Genomic DNA, 21822 nt, shown 5'->3' with positions numbered 1-21822 from the left:
AAACGTTGGTGAAATCATAGGTTTGAGTAAGTAAGTACAAGTGAACCACAATATTTGCAACAATGATATAATAGTAATACATTCCAAAAGTTTGTTTCACGAGCACCCAATTATCAATGCTTAACATTCCTTCCATAGAACCCCATCACAATAGTGTTAGAACATACACTGTTTCTCAAAAATACATTTCATTCGTAAACGGTAGCGAACCGTTTGAATGAGGGTTTGTCAAACCCATATGGCCATATAACATAAGTTCTCGCTTACACCCGGCAAGTGTAACTAATGATAATCGAATTGAGGATTTTTGTTCAAACTCGTATGTAGAATTTTTGTTTTCCTGTACTTGTGTTCACTTAGTAAAAAGAACGTTTATGTTTTCTCATCCCAAATGTAAGTTCAAAAAAAGAGTAAAAGTGGGACTATGATCTCACCTTGAGCGCAAGGGCAAATAAGTACTTCGACAAGTAACGTGTGCAAAGAACAATGCTAGTCTTGACCTAAACAAATAGGTTGTATCAATAACGATAGTCACGATTGGTCAAAGATGTTCAATTAGTCCTATGGCTCAATACGACTCGAATAGTATAGCATGTGAATCATGTTGTCAAGTTTCATACAAGAATCAAGTATAAAGGCATGTTAAAACGATTGCATAAATGTTTGGTTAAGTTTGACTAAAAGTCAAAATTGGTCAAAGTCAAAGTCAACGGGGTCGGGTCGGGTAAACGACAATTTTTCTAAGTTTTATAATCATGTATGAGCATGTTGGTCAAGTTTCATGTCAATCGGAGGTGCGTAGCATAGCAAACATTTTTCGTGAGACGACCAAGCAAAACAGAATCTGATAGTGTATCTGGACGGCGTCCAGAATTAAGTTTTGGAAGGAGTCCAGAATTAAATTTTGGAAGTAGTCCAGAATTAAGTTTTGGACGGCGTCCCAATTGGTACTCAGTCCCTGTTTGCAGAAAACACAAGTGCACGAACCAAACTTCAATCAATCCTAGTTTATGATCCGCAAACAATCAAGACATGTATCTTATATCATCGGAAAGCTCTTTTGACAAGGAACACAACTATATACATTTCCTAAATCAAGTTCATCATTTAAGACAACAAAAACCTCATCGAATGATCGTTAAACGTTCAGAATCAATGTTTCAAGTTCATCAAATGCATTTTAAGTTTCGGGAAACCAATTCACACATATGATATGCCATTTTGAAGGTAATCAAACACACATTGCAACCAAACACTTATCAACAACATTTCATAGCATTTGATGCATCAAAAGTTCATATTAAGCCTATCAATCCCTAACCAAAATCTCAAAACCAATAATCATGTTAATGTAAGGTTTTCATGTCAATCAACACACCAAAACGAAGCTAATGAAGTAACTAACACTTTAAACATACAAACATTAACATCTAAACACATTTCATCATCCAAAATCAAAGATTTAACAAACACTTTTTCAAGTTCATGCTAGTTATGTCAAATCACAAGATCGAGCATACAAATTACATATACGACATCACAATGAGCCATAGACACTAATTAACACACTTTTAAGTCAAGAACACTAAGATTATGAAATTTTGAGTTTTTAGAAAGTTACCCAATCGAGATGAAATTAGTATCAAAACGTAGAGGATGAAGAGAGGATTCTAAATATGTAATTTGTTTTGTTGTAAGCCTCCTAGATCGAATTTAGATGATGATTGAATGAATTTGGTAAATGTGTGTGTGTTCTTGCTAGAGAGAAAGAGAGAGAGATGGAGATGATTGAATGGTGGTGATTGGGGTGGACTAGTTGACCTAGTCAACTAGTTTGCCCCGTGTAAATTTTAGTCCCTCGAGTTTAAAAGCGGGTATGTGATTTAACCGAACGAATATTTTAAATATGTGAGAGTAAACAGGAGTTGTTATAATTAAATAACGAAATTATTAAGAACGTTAGCTAACGAAGGATACAAATCTATATACGAAAGATATTATTAAAATAAAAAGACGGGCGTTAAAATATTTTAACGAAAAAATGCGGGATGTTACATTACCCACACCTTAAAAGAAATTTCGTCCCGAAATTTAGTTGGAAGTAATAGTCGATGTCTCTCCCTCGAGACTTTGCGTTATCAATGCTATGAATAAGTGAAGATACGTCCTTGGGCATTCTCATGAACTTTAACATTCGGGATTTTACGTTGTATTAAGACTTGGTTTTACGATCCACAATTTCAACCGATTTTCCTATGAAGGGGAGTTTATCATCAATAGAAATTTTATCTCGAAGAATAGCACGTTCCTGTTCCGCAGGACACGTCTCTAAGTTTGTTACATGGAACGTAAGGTAAACGGAAACTTAATTGAGTCATGAGACCTAAACGGTAGGAAGCGGTTCTAATACGCCCCAAGATCTTAAAAGGATCAATATTGCGGATATAACTTTCCTCGATTTCCCGAAACGGATTACACCTTTCCAAGGTGAGATTTTTCAATATTACATGGTTACTGACTTTGAATTTGAGAGATTTTCATCTATCATTGGTATAAATTCTTTGGCGACGACGGGTCGTCTTGAGCCCTTCCCGGACTTGAACTATCTCAACGGTTATTTCTTGAATGATTTCGGGTCTGATGATTTTCTTGTCACCTACTTCGGTCCAACGAATAGGAGAACAACATTTGCGGTTATATAAAGTTTCGAAAAGTGCGCGTTAACACGTGAGTGGTAACTACTGTTGTAAGAGGGATCAACTAAAGATGACAATACAAGTTTGTAACATGTCTTTCCAAGATGTAAATCGTTCGTTTACTTGGCTCGTCTATTTGTGGAAGATACGCGGTACTCGTGTCTAAACGTGTTCCTAAGGCTTCTTGTAAACAAGATGTGTAATGAGTATTTCGATCCGGGATAATTGACAATGGTACACAGTGTTGGAATAGAATTTCTTAAGATGTGCTTGAACAGGTTAGTTAGGGCTCGAAAGCGTTTGTTGGTACACGTTTCTTATCGGCTACCGAAAAACGTTCGTCAGGGCTAGTCACCCTCGTGGCGAATACTAGTAATACGTGAAGAGTCTCACTCTCCATTGAGCAAATATACAAAGGTTTTATACGGAAGTGAGAGCGAAAAGATAGGAGTAAAATGAGAACTTAGAATAGGATGAGTTTATACCTTGAGGTAGCCATATCGCGCATCTAGTGGCCAAAAGTTAAGACTTGGTGGGAAACGAGTTAGTACACGTAGTTGTATAGTTCCGAGTTATGTAGTAGCTGGCCGTATATCATAAGCATAAGGACGATAAGTCAAGGAAGAAAGGGGTATCCTTGGATTGTGTGTTACCTTAAGTTCCAGCAATAACGGCAAAGTAACTGAGTTATGTAACGTGGCGAGTGATGACGAGAAGGTCGATCGGGTCCATGATTAAGTATTCACATTTTTCGTGCAAAAATAACGAATTTCAGTTTCCTTGATTTCGAGTTGAGAAGGTATGCCTTTCAGGCGTTCAAGTAGAAATATTTTCGTATTTGAGTTTCATTTTGTGCTACACCAATTTAGCTAGTGAGGTTGGTGTGAATAATCACGTTCAAAGTTCGGACACGGAGAGGTTTTAAATTTCTCCCTTAATGAGTTAATGAGGTTAAAGAACGAGCATCACGAGAAAAAGTCGAAAATGAATCTTCGGCAATAACCGGTGAGGTCTAAGATTTTACGAGTACAAGTCAGAGTCGTGAGGGTTTCTCGATTATGTGTGGCTTCGATTGCGAGATTTTATTGTAATATCTTGACCATCAACAACATGGTCTAGAAAATTGGACTTCGTTCAACAAAAACTCTCACTCGGAGAATTTGGTATAGAGTTGCTCTTTTCTCAAAAGTTCGAGCGTAAGATGGTGATGTTGTTCGTTTTCTTCTTTACCTGAATAGGTTTAGACATCATTTGTAAATACGATGATGGATTGTCTAGATAAGTTTGCATACGCGGTTTAGGAGATCTATGATTACAGACGGAGCCTCAGATTAACTAAACGGTACTAAGAGAGATTTACAACTATCGTAGCGAGTTCGGAAAATGGTTTAGGAGACATCGTCTCCCTCAACCCGCAATTGATGATAACAAGGATGGAGATTGGTTGGGTATACACACGAGATCCTCGTACTTGATCAAGAGGTCATTGATACGGGGAAAAAGAATATCGGTTCTCAACCAGAAATTATTTAGTTCACAATAATCTATACAAGATGATAGGGAAACATTTCTCCTTTACGAATAGGTTTTTAGCTCCTTAGTTCTATAGGTGTCAAGTCAAAATTCAAATTATCCACCCAATAAGTTTAACGTACATCCTCCGATAAAATTTATAGATACACAATATTATTCCGTTGGTCACTTGAATGGCCTAAGTAGTATCTAGGGGAAAAGGTGGAGTGCAAAGAGCACGAGTCAAAGCCTTGGTTATAAAACGTCTAACGGTAACCGAATCGAATAAATATGAAATATACGGGTTGTTGTGAAGGAACGTACCCGTGACTAGTCCATCGTCATCTCGGGCATCCTAGGTGTCGATGTTGAAAGTTCAATCGCGTGCGTTGGGGTTGATTTCTTCGTTGGACACACATTCCTAAAATGATCCAGTTGGCCACATTCGAAACAAGCACCCGTCCTGTGCGCGTTGGGCACCTTTCGGGTGACGGTAACGGTACTCTTACAAACAAGGGCCACATGGCCACTTCTTTGACACTTGATGCAAAATGGTTTGCCACATTCACCCAAATGATGTTTGCGACACTTGTTACAATATGGTAGGTTTCCGGCATACCCCTTCTTGCCACTGGGGGTGAAAGTCTTCTTGGAGATGTTGCTATTGTTGTGGTTACTTGATGGAGAGGCTCCCCATTTTCTTTTGTTCTTACCCGGTTGGTCCTCGACCGTTGGTGCCGGCGCTTCAATTTCGTCCACCGTTTTTATAAAGCGACGGGCTATCATCACAGCTTCTTGTAGGTCGGCGGGTCTTGATGGCATTACCACGTGTGGAATGCTCTTAGGGAGGCCATCCATGTAAAACTCAACTCCTCGGGGCCCGGGAGCCCTGAGGTTTGGACAAATTGAGGTTAGTTCGGCAAACCGTTGATTATAAGCCTCGAGGTCATTTCGGGCTATTTTTAAATTGTTTAGCCCCTGTTCAAGCCTTCGAGTATCTTCGCACGGAAAGTATTCGGTGATCATTCTTTCTCTTAATTCAGTCCAAGAGAGTGTAAGGGCTTCATCGATACCCACTGATTGTACATACGTGTTCCACCATGAGAGAGCAATACCGGTAAGGGTGGGGGTGGAAAACTTGACCTTATCTTGGTCCTGACAACCGCTTATGTTAAAAACGGCTTCCGTTTGTTAGAACCATCGGGTGAGAATAACCGGTCCCCCGGTTCCATCGAAAGTGGGAGGATTGTACTTCATGAAGTTTTTGTAGGAGCAACCTTCGCTTGAATTACCGGCTCCATGATTGTTATTGTTGGAAAAGTGATCGGCCACGGCCACACCCATGGCGGTGGCTATCATTCATTGAAGAGCTTGTTCTAGAGTTTCGGAAGGAGTATTGTGTTGACCTTTGTGAGCCATTGTTCCTTCATAACACAAGAATATCGTTGATTAGTATTCTCAACAATACTAACCGTGATATGGAAATAAGGATAGGGAGAAAATTTTCCTTGACTCGCCTTAAATTCTTTGTGTCATAATGTCGGAACGTTCATATGAGTCACCGTAATATAATCCCGGAAATTATATTACCCTAATTCATATGTGCATCCGACATTACTTTACTAAGTCAAGATGGCGGGTCAATCAAATTAAACAACGTGAGATTAAGATGAAATAAAAGTAGATATGAGTAGAAACGTTCGAGTATAATGCACAAGTATTCAAGTAATGCCTACTTCAAGTCTATATGCCGGTTGTAGTCTAGACTCACTAATGTACCCTATGACTCGAGGTTGACACCAATGAACTCTAAATCCCTACAACCAACGCTCTGATACCACTTGTAGCGACCCGACAAAATCGTCATTGACGGCGCCATCTACTTAGGTCCCGTTACGTGGTCATAAGTCTTTAAAACAACGTTTGACCAAAAGTATGTCGCATTCATTTCAAAAGTAAAGATGTTTCAAGGTTTACAAGGTAGTTCGACAACTAGTTACATAACAAAGTTTAAAGTACAATTTAAATATATGCGACACAAATGAAAGTAGCCAAAAGACGCTCCACGTATGCATGTTTACTCGACATCCAAGCAAGTATCAAAAGTAATGAGCGGAAGCATGTATCACACAAATGTTCAAGGACCTGAGAAAAACATATAAATCTGTCAACGAAAACGTTGGTGAAATCATAGGTTTGAGTAAGTAAGTACAAGTGAACTACAAGATTTGCAACAATGATATAATAGTAATACATTCCAAAAGTTTGTTTCACGAGCACCCAATTATCAATGCTTAACATTCCTTCCATAGAACCCCATCACAATAGTGTTAGAACATACATTGTTTCTCGAAAATACATTTCATTCGTAAACGGTAGCGAACCGTTTGAATGAGGGTTTGTCAAACCCATATGGCCATATAACATAAGTTCTCGCTTACACCCGGCAAGTGTAACTAATGATAATCGAATTGAGGATTTTTGTTCAAACTCGTACGTAGAATGTTTGTTTTCCTGTACTTGTGTTCACTTAGTAAAAAGAACGTTTATGTTTTCTCATCCCAAATGTAAGTTCAAAAAAAGAGTAAAAGTGGGACTATGATGAAAGGACCCGTCCTAATCCATTCGGATGAAGTCCATATCATTTATAAATGATTCACAACAGTTGATTACATCGCGAGGTATTTGACCTCTATATGATACATTTTACAAACATTGCATTCGTTTTTGAAAAGACAATCTTTCATTACAACAAAAGTTGACGGCATGCATACCATTTTATAATATATCTAACTATAACTGATTTAATAATAATCTTGATGATCTCAATGACTCGAATGCAACGTCTTTTAAAATATGTCATGAATGACTTCAAGTAATATCTTTAAAATGAGCAATTACACAGCGGAAGATTTCTTTCGTACCTGAGAATAAACATGCTTTAAAGTGTCAACCAAAAGGTTGGTGAGTTCATTAGTTTAACAAAAATAATCATTTCATAATTCTAATAGACCACAAGATTTCATATTTCCATTTCTCATAAACATACGTCCCATGCATAGAGACAAAAATATCATTCATATGGATTGAACACCTGGTAACCGACATTCACAATAAGCATATAAGAATATCCCCATCATTCCGAGATCCTCCTTCGGACATGATATAAAATTTCGAAGTACTAAAGCATCCGGTACTTTGGATGGGGCTTGTTGGGCCCGATAGATCTATCTTTATGATTCTCGTCAATTAGGGTGTCTGTTCCCTAATTCTTAGATTACCAGACTATAAAGGGGCATATTCGATTTCGATCATTCAACCATATAATGTAGTTTCAATTACTTGTGTCTATTTCGTAAAACAGTTATAAAAATTGCGCATGTATTCTCAGCCCAAAAATATAAAGGGTAAAAAGGCAAATGAAACTCACCTAATGTATTTTGTAGTAAAAATACATAAGACGACATCTAACAATGCAGGGTTGGCCTCAGATTCACGAACCTATATCAATTGTGTATTTATTAATACGTATAATGTAAATCACAAAATTTCATTTATTAATATGTATTATTTATATATTTATAGTTTTGTAGAATTTATTCTAAATTCCAATTTAAAACGTATACTTATATTATATCTTAAATTATATTCTATATATATCAATTTTATGTATATATATATATATATATTTATAAGGATTAATGTTTATATAATTAGTAATATTAATATATCTATATACATATATTTGTGATTAGTATTTTATTTATGAAATTTTATTAGTTTGTTATGTGAATTATTAATACAATCCTAGTATATACCTTAAGTATATATATAGTGTACAAAAGATTTATTTGTTAAATAATAATTTAGATAATAATGATTTACTAATAATAATAATAATACTTTTATTAATAATGATAATACTAATAGCAAAAATGAAAATGATAAATGTTAATGATACAAATAATAATAACTCTAAAATAATATTAATACTAATAATATACTTATGTTAATAATAAGGGTTCTAATATTTATAAATTGATATTTGATAATCATAATAATGATAATAGTTCTTAAAATAATAAACTTAATGATATAGTATTAACATTATTTCTACTAATGCTACTTGATAGTATTATGAATAATGTTACTTAATAATAATACTACAGATGATGATAATATAACTATATTAAGGTTAATAATCTTATTCATTATGTTATTGTTGATAATATTGATACTAGTTAATAATACCGTAATACCAATCAATAATAATAATACTAGTAATAACATTTGATAGTGATAATAATATTAGTAATAACAATAATGATAATAATAATTGTAATTATAATCATGATAGTATTAATAAATAATAATTAGTACATATAACAATAACAATAACAATAATATTAATACTAGTAATAATAACAACAATTAATAATAACAATAATAGCAATAATAATAATAATAATAATAATAATAATAATAATAATAATAATAATAATAATAATAATAATAATAATAATAATAATAATAATAATAATAATAGAAAATGGAACTACCTCAAAAAGAAATCTTAAAAAGAAAACTGTCGCGAACGAGACTCGAACCCAAGACCTCTCGTATAGCCATCGTCACATGAAACCAGTTGGGCTGTGGCCCTTTATCCGAAATATTACAGAAACATAAATATTAACCCCGTATTATTTTGTATTCTCCCCCTTCTTCTTCACTTGAACATACGCCCAAGATCAATCAACAACAATTCGATTTTTGTTTACCAACTAGTTTATAACTTCAAATCCAAAACGTAAATACTTAATTAAAAGTAATTAGATTAACAAAACAAAGAAAGAAAAAAAAAATCAACAAGTGATGCTGCTGCAGTCGCGACATTAAAAAAATAATAATATGATTTTGCAATTGAGAAGGTTTTGGACAAAATTTATAACACAAAATAGGTTTTAATTTGTTCATATAAACTGTCGGTAACCTCAATTGATCCTAAGACATCAACACCACTTCAAATTTCTTGAAGAATCGAAACAGTTGACTTTTTAAAATCAAGTTTGACTCGCGAAATTGATAATCGATAACAAGATTTAGAACCTGAGTCTTTGCATATAGTTTGAGAAAAAAGATCCTAAGACAACTACATTTAACGATTTTGAAAATTCAAACGAAATCGGCTTTTGAGAAAAAAAAAATAACGTGTGCACTTTGAACAAGTTCTTGAATTTTTTTCCTGATTACAGCTCAACAACTAATAACAGTTACAGATGTGTAATTGATTTTTGATGATGGAAATCGATTGCTTTTTTTTATCAATAATATGAGATGATTAATAGTTTTGAAGAGGAAAATAATCCCAACACTGGTTCACGAGGCAACAGAAAGAAGAGAAAAAAAATAATGGTTAGACACACGTATCCAACTGCACGCGTGTATATCTATATCTATATTATATAAATTATATCTTAATATTAATAATTAATAAATATATTAAATATAATAATATGTTAATATTACTAATAAAAATGTTTTTAAATAATATTGATTAATCCATAATCAGTTAATTCAATAAATTAATAAATAATATTAATAAGTAATAATAATATAATAATTATCATAATAATAATAAAAATGTTAATAATAACATTATTAATGATAATAATAATAATAATACTAATTATAATTATAATAATATTAATATTATTAGTGATATTAATATAAATACTATTAGTACTAATAATAATCTAATAATTTATGTATAACAAATTCTATATCAATTCGTTATATATTCGAAATAATTAGATTAATAATACTAATATTGATATTAATAGTGCAAGTAGTAATAATATTAATATAACAAATTATTATTATTATTATATAAATACTCATATAGAATGAAATATTATAAATTTATATAATATTTATAATTTGATTAATAACTTATATATATACATTACATTATACCTTTAATAATCATGTATTAAAATTTTATATATATCAACCCACAATTGTATGTATAAGTATTCATTATTAACTAGGAAAAATGAAATCGTGTATTTCTAAATAAAGTAATCAAAGTTTATATTTTTCAACATACTATATCTAGGATTACATTTTAAATTATAAGATTTTTATTTTTATAATATAAATTATTTTACATTATTAATTCTAACAACTAACTTGTATATTATGGTTTCAAGTCATAAAAAAAATATATATACATATTTATTTACAACCCAATGTTCGTGAATCGTCGGAAGTAGTCGAAGGGCAAATGTATTCATGTAAACAGTTCAAAATTTTTGAGATTCAAACTTACAGACTTTGCTTATCATATCAAAATCATATAAAGATTAAGTTTAAAATTTAGTCGGAAATTCCTGGGTCATCACAGTACCTACCCGTTAAAGAAATTTCGTCCCGAAATTTGAGTGAGGTTGTCATGGAAAACAATAGAAATGTTTTCATGACGAATATAAGATGAAAATAAGATTTTATCAACATTGAGTATCATGGATAAAATAACTCGATACTCGTAGCGTACGGCTGAAGCTATCATAAAAGAACGAAATGATGCAATGAATATTTGTCTTAACTTTTGACGTAGTCACGTTTGAATTTAGAAAATAAGGCGCGTCTTAACTTTTGACATTGATTTAAAAGAAGATCTTGGAAATCTATAAGATCTGATTCTTCGGGATTTATGGAAAATAAGATCTCTATAATTAAATGCGATCATCTGTCTTGATTGCTCTGTCTGGTATTTTCACTATAAATGAACTTCTTCCGTTCCGTTACTTTTACCATTCTTATATCAAATCCCCATATCCAAAAGTTTATGAAAATGCTAAATCCAGTTCTGCTCCTTGTCCTTATCCTTACTATCACAACCACCGTTCTCCTTTTCCAACTTTCACCAGAGGAATCTGCTTACTTCTACTTTGCCCTTGGGGTTATAGTGCTTTTAATCCTCCCGTGTCTTTATGTTGCTATAAACATTGATATGCAAGGTTTGTAATTTATGTGTTGTTATCGGGCTTTATACCTTCCCTTATACTTCGAAGCTCCATACTTTTGTTTTCTCTTCCCGACCTCAAGTCAAGCGAATAATGGTCCAGAATTCATATGTATGAAATTTTGAATGATCACACTATACTAAGCAGAAGAATTGTAATAGCACGATTTAATTGGTTAAATTACCAGGATCACTGAGAATAGAACTATCAAGAATATACTTTCTTGATATATTCAGAAGTTAAGCAGAATGAAAGAGTTATGTAACATGGCACATGAGGACGTTATGATCTGTGAATCATCACATACTTTTAGAAACTCAGCATGACTTACTGTAATATAATCACGTTGATCAAGTGTCATTATATTATACTAACTCATACTTCAGTTCCCAACACTACTTCAAAATCATTCATATTTTAAACTCGAAAGTTTACAGAATATAGAAACTAACAGTTTCTATATGATGTAATACTGATAGCACGAAGAGATTAATGATTTCAGATAAGATTAGTCATGAAAATATATTCAGAAATATCGAGGATATTTATAATGAAAGATACGATAATATCCCGGAATATCTATGATCAGAGGATGATAGAAACTATTGTCCGCAAGGGTTTAGAGTAAGGAGTAAGATATTCACTAAAGACTTTAGCACACATTGAATCATTTGGATTCTTTGAAGTCAAACTTATTCTTTGTGATTTGTCCAAGGCTTTCTTCATAGTTTCGCATAATCTGCTTTTCGGTACTAAATTTTCTCTTGAACATTTCCAATATAATGATACACAGGAAGTACGAAGAGGTATATAATTTCGGATGAGAATATTTATGAAAATATCCTCAGAAATATCGAAGATATTGATGATGATATTTTGGAATTTCTAAGTTCGATGGTTGATGAAGAAAGATTTTCCGTAAGATTTTAACATGAGTACGGAGCAAGATATTCGTTGAAGGTTTCATCTGATCCAGAATTACCTGGGTTCTTTGAATATATGGTATGGTCCTTGTATTTGACCTTGATCTCCTTCATGGTTTGCTCAATCTGTTTTTCAGTACCAAATTTTCTATCGAGCGTTCCTAACACTCCCTTCTTTATCGTCAAACTTTTGGCTGTTTAGACCATCTACAATTTTTCTGTTTCCTCTGCATTTAAAGCTACGATATCTGAATCATCGGTTATCAATCCGAGGTGGTTTCAGGAGAATTATGTTTTTAGATGATTAAACGCTAATGGTTATATGGTAGAATATAAATGTTCTCCGGTAACAATAAATGGGCACTCTTATATATCAAAGTTACAACAAGGTTTGTTTGAATGAAAGGTCCATGTTGATTTGTTGGAGCTGTGACAAAATTGTCTAATTTGAAAAGGGATTGAAAAGTTATTTTCGATAATAACAATGCCAAAGGAGTTAGCACAGATACGTGTCAAACTTTTGTCCAGGTTCCGAGAGTTTTTCAGGTGCAATACTATATGCATAAATCTTTCCTTCCGTAGATGAAGTGCGGTTGGTTCATCCTTTCAATTGAGGTGTTTTCAAGAATCATGAAAGGTTTGAACGTAAATTAGAATTGTCAAGATATAAATGGCGTTTAAGATGAAATCAAGTGGCAAACTTGAAGAATTGTTTAGTTTCATATATTATAATCAATATTTTAATTCATTTTAATTGTCTAATGTTATTAGTCCACAGTCGATAGTCCACAGTTGACAGTTCAATAATTCATATATATAGTTTAATATATAATATTCGAATTAATTAATACGTGTCGTGACCCGTATACGTCTCAGACTCGATCACAACTCAAACTATATATATTATTGTAGAATCAACCTCAACCCTGTATAGAGAACTCGATAATTACTACATATAGAGTGTCTATGGTGATTCCAAATAATATATATAGATGCGTCGATATGATATGTCAAAATCTTGTATACGTTTCCCGATATTTAAAGTGCGTAAAATAAATAACAGAAATTAAATAACGATAAATAAAGTGCGTAAAGTAAATAACAGAAATTAAATAACAATAAATAAAATTGCGAGAATTAAATTGCGATAAAATAAATTGCGATAATTAAATTGCGATAAATAAAATGTAATACGGAATTAACAGTTAGCTAGGAACAGTTAGCTAGGATTCTTAACAAAATTTCATATTGTTAATTAGTCTGTTTCTAATCAATTTTTATTGTGTCCATTTTTTTCTTCATTATGCCACTTGTTGGATTCTGATAGGTCAAAATCCTAATATGAAATTGAATTTGAATGAAAATAGTTATTCTTTGGTGAACGGATACGTACATCGGTGGATGTAAGTAGGATAGTATATGACTGTTGAAACAGATTCGAAGAACGTACAATGTAACTTATTAATGTGAAATTTAAATATTCCTCGGGTATTACCTACCCGTTAAAATATTTTCACCATTAACAGTTTGTACAGGAGAATTTTTAATTACAATCTTTATGAAAACATATATACATATATATTTTCTTCAGATGTATTCATGGATTTAATGAGTTAATATGATATTAAACTCATTTGCTTTTCGGTTGGAACTAGAATAAATAATCTCTAAAACTTTAGAGATTACATATTCGCCATGTCGAACGAAGATAAATGAGGTAGAACGATACGTAGAACTAAGATCATACTCAAAGTACATATGATGATATTGAAGCATGGATTGTTGATGGTACTGGTGCTGTTATTGATGGTACTGTTGGTGCCGGTGATGTTGCTGAAGCTGGTACATTTTGCACCATATTCTCCGAATTGATTATTCGAGCGCGAAGTTCGTTGACTTATTACTCCAGGATGATTGTCGATCGGAACGAGCGGATGAATAAGGTTCAGAATTGTGGATAGAATATAATCTTGTCGAGTTACCTAGAAATGAGACTAAAACTGGTGTCTCGAACAGGTTCGCCGGTAAACGCTTCAGGTTCATTGTGAGGTGAATTCGGTTGGTGGAAGGGATTGCCTTCTGCGCGTTTCCATTAATTAAGTCGACTACGAACCCATCAAATGAATTGATAATGGCTGATTGGTTGATTCATGCCGATGGCGCTGTTTTCGGAGTTTAGGTGAACATCTATGTCGGAATAGCTGTCGGAATAACTATCGGCATAGCTATCGGAATCTGAGGGACTCGAACTGGTTGCAGGATTCATCTCGTACGATCAGATGAAGGATTTTCAATAAGAAATAGATTATAGGATGTAGATTAGTACCCTGCAATACATAATTTACATATGCATATATAATACTAAAATCCCATAAGTTACGGAGGAATCTACGGAAGCTGTCAGGCAAAGTCTACAGTAACAGATATGCTAAGATATGAATTAGCAGATACTCTAAGATACGAATTTTGTCTATACACTATTCATGCAATCATTGCAGTAAGATGTGTCTAGACTAAGAATGATAAGCAGGTAAATTTCTAAGGACGATAAGCAGATGATTTCCGACTAGAAATGATAAGCAACACTTTTAACATGCAGACACGGTCGAAGTCCAGACTCACTAATGCATCCTAACGACTTATCAGTTATACACACTAATGCAGACCTGGTTCGCTAAGACCACCGCTCTGATACCAACTGAAAGGACCCGTCCTAATCCATTCGGATGAAGTCCATATCGTTTATAAACGATTCACAACAGTTGATTACATCGCGAGGTATTTGACCTCTATATGATACATTTTACAAACATTGCATTCGTTTTTGAAAAGACAATCTTTCATTACAACGAAAGTTGACGGCATGCATACCATTTTATAATATATCTAACTATAACTGATTTAATAATAATCTTGATGATCTCAACGACTCGAATGCAACGTCTTTTGAAATATGTCATGAATGACTCCAAGTAATATCTTTAAAATGAGCAATTACACAGCGGAAGATTTCTTTCGTACCTGAGAATAAACATGCTTTAAAGTGTCAACCAAAAGGTTGGTGAGTTCATTAGTTTAATAAAAATAATCATTTCATAATTCTAATAGACCACAAGATTTCATATTTCCATTTCTCATAAACATACGTCCTATGCATAGAGACAAAAATATCATTCATATGGATTGAACACCTGGTAACCGACATTCACAATAAGCATATAAGAATATCCCCATCATTCCGGGATCCTCCTTCGGACATGATATAAAATTTCGAAGTACTAAAGCATCCGGTACTTTGGATGGGGCTTGTTGGGCCCGATAGATCTATCTTTATGATTCGCGTCAATTAGGGTGTCTGTTCCCTAATTCTTAGATTACCAGACTATAAAGGGGCATATTCGATTTCGATCATTCAACCATATAATGTAGTTTCAATTACTTGTGTCTATTTCGTAAAACAGTTATAAAAATTGCGCATGTATTCTCAGCCCAAAAATATAAAGGGTAAAAAGGCAAATGAAACTCACCTAATGTATTTTGTAGTAAAAATACATAAGACGACATCTAACAATGCAGGGTTGGCCTCAGATTCACGAACCTATATCAATTGTGTATTTATTAATACGTATAATGTAAATCACAAAATTTCATTTATTAATATGTATTATTTATATATTTATAGTTTTGTAGAATTTATTCTAAATTCCAATTTAAAACGTATACTTATATTATATCTTAAATTATATTCTATATATATCAATTTTATGTATATATATATATATATATATATTTATAAGGATTAATGTTTATATAATTAGTAATATTAATATATCTATATACATATATTTGTGATTAGTATTTTATTTATGAAATTTTATTAGTTTGTTATGTGAATTATTAATACAATCCTAGTATATACCTTAAGTATATATATAGTGTACAAAAGATTTATTTGTTAAATAATAATTTAGATAATAATGATTTACTAATAATAATAATAATACTTTTATTAATAATGATAATACTAATAGCAAAAATGAAAATGATAAATGTTAATGATACAAATAATAATAACTCTAAAATAATATTAATACTAATAATATACTTATGTTAATAATAAGGGTTCTAATATTTATAAAGTGATATTTGATAATCATAATAATGATAATAGTTCTTAAAATAATAAACTTAATGATATAGTATTAACATTATTTCTACTAATGCTACTTGATAGTATTATGAATAATGTTACTTAATAATAATACTACAGATGATGATAATATAACTATATTAAGGTTAATAATCTTATTCATTATGTTATTGTTGATAATATTGATACTAATTAATAATACCGTAATACCAATCAATAATAATAATACTAGTAATAACATTTGATAGTGATAATAATATTAGTAATAACAATAATGATAATAATAATTGTAATTATAATCATGATAGTATTAATAAATAATAATTAGTACATATAACAATAACAATAACAATAATATTAATACTAGTAATAATAACAACAATTAATAATAAAAATAATAGCAATAATAATAATAATAATAATAATAATAATAATAATAATAATAATAATAATAATAATAATAGAAAATGGAACTACCTCAAAAAGAAATCTTAAAAAAGAAAACTGTCGCGAACGAGACTCGAAACCAAGACCTCTCGTATATCCATCGTCACATGAAACCAGTTGGGCTGTGGCCCTTTATCCGAAATATTACAGAAACATAAATATTAACCCCGTATTATTTTGTATTCTCCCCCTTCTTCTTCACTTGAACATACGCCCAAGATCAATCAACAACAATTCGATTTTTGTTTACCAACTAGTTTATAACTTCAAATCCAAAACGTAAATACTTAATTAAAAGTAATTAGATTAACAAAACAAAGAAAGAAAAAAAATCAACAAGTGATGCTGCTGCAGTCGCGACATTAAAAAAATAATAATATGATTTTGCAATTGAGAAGGTTTTGGACAAAATTTATAACACAAAATAGGTTTTAATTTGTTCATATAAACTATCGGTAACCTCAATTGATCCTAAGACATCAACACCACTTCAAATTTCTTGAAGAATCGAAACAGTTGACTTTTTAAAATCAAGTTTGACTCGCGAAATTGATAATCGATAACAAGATTTAGAACCTGAGTCTTTGCATATAGTTTGAGAAAAAAGATCCTAAGACAACTACATTTAACGATTTTGAAAATTCAAACGAAATCGGCTTTTGAGAAGAAAAAAAATAACGTGTGCACTTTGAACAAGTTCTTGAATTTTTTTCCTGATTACAGCTCAACAACTAATAACAGTTACAGATGTGTAATTGATTTTTGATGATGGAAATCGATTGCTTTTTTTTATCAATAATATGAGATGATTAATAGTTTTGAAGAGGAAAATAATCCCAACACTGGTTCACGAGGCAACAGAAAGAAGAGAAAAAAAATAATGGTTAGACACACGTATCCAACTGCACGCGTGTATATCTATATCTATATTATATAAATTATATCTTAATATTAATAATTAATAAATATATTAAATATAATAATATGTTAATATTACTAATAAAAATGTTTTTAAATAATATTGATTAATCCATAATCAGTTAATTCAATAAATTAATAAATAATATTAATAAGTAATAATAATATAATAATTATCATAATAATAATAAAAATGTTAATAATAACATTATTAATGATAATAATAATAATACTAATTATAATTATAATAATATTAATATTATTAGTGATATTAATATAAACACTATTAGTACTAATAATAATCTAATAATTTATGTATAACAAATTCTATATCAATTCGTTATATATTCGAAATAATTAGATTAATAATACTAATATTGATATTAATAGTGCAAGTAGTAATAATATTAATATAACAAATTATTATTATTATTATATAAATACTCATATAGAATGAAATATTATAAATTTATATAATATTTATAATTTGATTAATAACTTATATATATACATTACATTATACCTTTAATAATCATGTATTAAAATTTTTATATATATCAACCCACAATTGTATGTATAAGTATTCATTATTAACTAGGAAAAATGAAATCGTGTATTTCTAAATAAAGTAATCAAAGTTTATATTTTTCAACATACTATATCTAGGATTACATTTTAAATTATAAGATTTTTATTTTTATAATATAAATTATTTTACATTATTAATTCTAACAACTAACTTGTATATTATGGTTTCAAGTCATAAAAAAAATATATATACATATTTATTTACAACCCAATGTTCGTGAATCGTCGAAAGTAGTCGAAGGGCAAATGTATTCATGTAAACAGTTCAAAATTTTTGAGATTCAAACTTACAGACTTTGCTTATCATATCGAAATCATATAAAGATTAAGTTTAAATTTAGTCGGAAATTCCCGGGTCATCACATATGATCTCACCTTGAGCGCAAGGGCAAATAAGTACTTCGACAAGTAACGTGTGCAAAGAACAATGCTAGTCTTGACCTAAACAAATAGGTTGTATCAATAACGATAGTCACGATTGGTCAAAGATGTTCAATTAGTCCTATGGCTCAATACGACTCGAATAGTATAGCATGTGAATCACGTTGTCAAGTTTCATACAAGAATCAAGTATAAAGGCATGTTAAAACGATTGCATAAACGTTTGGTTAAGTTTGACTAAAAGTCAAACTTGGTCAAAGTCAAAGTCAACGGGGTCGGGTCGGGTACCCGACAATTTTTCTAAGTTTTATAATCATGTATGAGCATGTTGGTCAAGTTTCATGTCAATCGGAGGTGCGTAGCATAGCAAACATTTTTCGTGAGACGACCAAGCAAAACAGAATCTGATAGTGTATCTGGACGGCGTCCAAAATTAAGTTTTGGAAGGAGTCCAGAATTAAGTTTTGGACGGCGTCCCAATTGGTACTCAGACCCTGTTTGCAGAAAACACAAGTGCACGAACCAAACTTCAATCAATCCTAGTTTATGATCCGCAAACAATCAAGACATGTATCTTATATCATCGGAAAGCTCTTTTGACAAGGAACACAACTATATACATTTCCTAAATCAAGTTCATCATTTAAGACAACAAAAACCTCGTCGAATGATCCTTAAACGTTCAGAATCAATGTTTCAAGTTCATCAAATGCATTTTAAGTTTCGGGAAACCAATTCACACATATGATATGCCGTTTTGAAGGTAATCAAACACACATTGCAACCAAACACTTATCAACAACATTTCATAGCATTTGATGCATCAAAAGTTCATATTAAGCCTATCAAACCCTAACCAAAATCTCAAAACCAATAATCATGTTAATGTAAGGTTTTCATGTCAATCAACACACCAAAACGAAGCTAATGAAGTAACTAACACTTTAAACATACAAACATTAACATCTAAACACATTTCATCATCCAAAATCAAAGATTTAACAAACACTTTTTCAAGTTCATGCTAGTTATGTCAAATCACAAGATCGAGCATACAAATTACATATACGACATCACAATGAGCCATAGACACTAATTAACACACTTTTAAGTCAAGAACACTAAGATTATGAAATTTAGAGTTTTTAGAAAGTTACCCAATCGAGATGAAATTAGTATCAAAACGTAGAGGATGAAGAGAGGATTCTAAATATGTAATTTGTTTTGTTGTAAGCCTCCTAGATCGAATTTAGATGATGATTGAATGAATTTGGTAAATGTGTGTGTGTTCTTGCTAGAGAGAAAGAGAGAGAGATGGAGATGATTGAATGGTGGTGATTGGGGTGGACTAGTTGACCTAGTCAACTAGTTTGCCCCGTGTAAATTTTAGTCCCTCGAGTTTAAAAGCAGGTATGTGATTTAACCGAACGAATATTTTAAATATACGAGAGTAAACAGGAGTTGTTATAATTAAATAACGAAATTATTAAGAACGTTAGCTAACGAAGGATACGAATCTATATACGGAAGATATTATTAAAATAAAAAGACGGGCGTTAAAATATTTTAACGGAAAAATGCGGGATGTTACAGTATTGACCCCCATTTGACCCAAACGGGTGAACTATCCAAATAGTCAAAACAATGACTGTTCATCATTTATATATAAGCAGGAATCATACATATTAACCTACCACTTAAATAACAGCTGTCATAGGTAAACATACATAGTAGTCAAATACGGCATTGACAATGGTTTTGAAGCATTATATTGTTGACAATGGGTCATTTGGGAATGTGTTAGCAACACCTATCACAATGACAGTCACAATGTCCATATACCAAATTAAATTCACATAATTATACTTCAGAAAATTTATAACCTCTGATTACCCATTTAATATTAGAACTATCAATTTTGTTTAATAAAAGGACTACACTAAATCTCAAAACCATTTCATCGTTTGGTTATTTTTTTTTACCTTTTTGTTTAAATCAAGAGTCTACGTCATCTGTTACCCACTTTACATAAACGATTTGATGAATATAAAGATTCAGTACCTGAACAAATGTTGCCAGTGAGTGTTAAGCCATCGATACTCAAAACACCACCACATGTGCTGGTTGAATTACGCATCACGATTCATATTTGAACAGGCCCAAATAACCTCTTAGGAATTGTAGAAGTCAAACATAACAGAATTTGCTACATTTAATATCAAAATAGGCAAGAGCATCGAACAAAATCAGGAGCATTACCTCATTGTTGCTCAATTCTCAGCTTCCAATATGGTGATTTTGACTCTGGATATGGCCATAGTTCTTCACATCTGTTGGTACGATTTTCTGTGTAGCGGCTGTAAGGTACCAGTACAAGACAATAGCTTCTCTGCAGACCCAAAACACAGATGTAAGATCTGTGGGGTGGCCTCAATCAATCTGTGGATCAATCTGTAATGATCCGTCTAGCGTACTGCTGCTAAGCGGCTAATGTTATTTTAGAGTGAGAAAGAACTGTGTGTGAGAGAAAGTGTACTTCTCTCTAACTGAAGTTCAGATCAGAATGATGTGAAATGTGGTGACCCGGGGGGTCTATTTATAGGCACAGAATGTCCGAAATTCACGTGATACACATGTCAATCACTGAATAGGTGCTATCTGATAATTACGCCTTTTGGTGCTCTTGAAAGTTGAGTGATTCTTTAGAACGGGTGGCGCCATTTGTTGGTACGATTTTCCGTGTAGCGGCTGTAAGGTACCAGTACAAGACAATAGATGCTCAGCGTGTGGCGTATACTGTTGATTATTATTTGCACTTGAGAAATAATCTCTGCAGACCCGAAACACAGATGTAAGATCTGTGGGGTGGCCTCAATCAATATGTGGATCAATCTGTAATGATCCGTCTAGCGTACTGCTGCTAAGCGGCTAATGTTATTTTAGAGTGAGAAAGAACTGTGTGAGAGAGAAAGTGTACTTCTCTCTGACTGAAGTTCAGATCAGAATGATGTGAAATGTGGTGACCCAGGGGGTCTATTTATAGGCACAGAATGTCCGAAATTCTCGGGATACACGTGTCAATCACTGAATGGTTCTGTTATGTGAAGTATCCGGAATGTCGGTGGCGTGTGCTGACGTGGCTGCGTGCCATTCACGTGCTGAGTTAAAGGGCTTATGCATAG

This window comes from Rutidosis leptorrhynchoides, chromosome 3 (genome assembly GCF_046630445.1).
Source record: "Rutidosis leptorrhynchoides isolate AG116_Rl617_1_P2 chromosome 3, CSIRO_AGI_Rlap_v1, whole genome shotgun sequence".
NCBI lineage: Eukaryota > Viridiplantae > Streptophyta > Magnoliopsida > Asterales > Asteraceae > Rutidosis > Rutidosis leptorrhynchoides.
The sequence above is the reverse complement of the archived record's forward strand: the minus strand, read 5'-3'. Positions refer to the sequence as shown.